The following is a 502-nucleotide window of genomic DNA, read 5'->3' on the forward strand; positions in this document are numbered from 1 at the left end:
ATTATATTGACCTTTCAGCCATGCCTGGCTAACGATACAGAAGTTAAAATGACGCGGCACACATGCTCTCATCTTACTGTATCCAATAATATAAAACTGACCTTCAGTCTTTACAAAGTGACTGTGTTTTAGTAGACCATTATTTTGTAAAATACAGCCACATTTCATTATTATACATATGTATATAGATTATTACTATTTTGAAATAAGTTCTTAAACTCACTTTTCTTAAAACATAAAACAGTAAATAAAGAAAAGCAAACACTTATCTCTTCTAGTTACAACCTTTGTACTCAGTTGCTGCATGATGTAGGTTGCTAAGCCTTTTAAAATTTCGCAAGTGGAGGATATGAAACGAAATATTTTTTTTTTTAGGTTTTACATATACAGTTGAATAACCAAAAAAACATAAATTACTATATTGATACCATAGAATTCCACTATAATTTATCAAGTTTAGTAACTAAGCTGTATTTGGGTCTAAAAAAATATGAAATTTTGA

At 28.7% G+C, this 502-nt stretch overlaps 1 protein-coding gene across 2 annotated transcripts in view; it reads right to left on the reverse strand.

Moving 5' to 3' along the window:
* Window positions 1-502, reverse strand: part of LOC106470900 (centrin-3-like) — a 9,728-nt gene that overhangs the window by 2,296 nt on the left and 6,930 nt on the right. The gene's annotated exons all lie outside the window — the stretch shown is intronic.

This window comes from Limulus polyphemus, unplaced genomic scaffold (genome assembly GCF_000517525.1).
Source record: "Limulus polyphemus unplaced genomic scaffold, Limulus_polyphemus-2.1.2 Scaffold4277, whole genome shotgun sequence".
Lineage (NCBI taxonomy): Eukaryota > Metazoa > Arthropoda > Merostomata > Xiphosura > Limulidae > Limulus > Limulus polyphemus.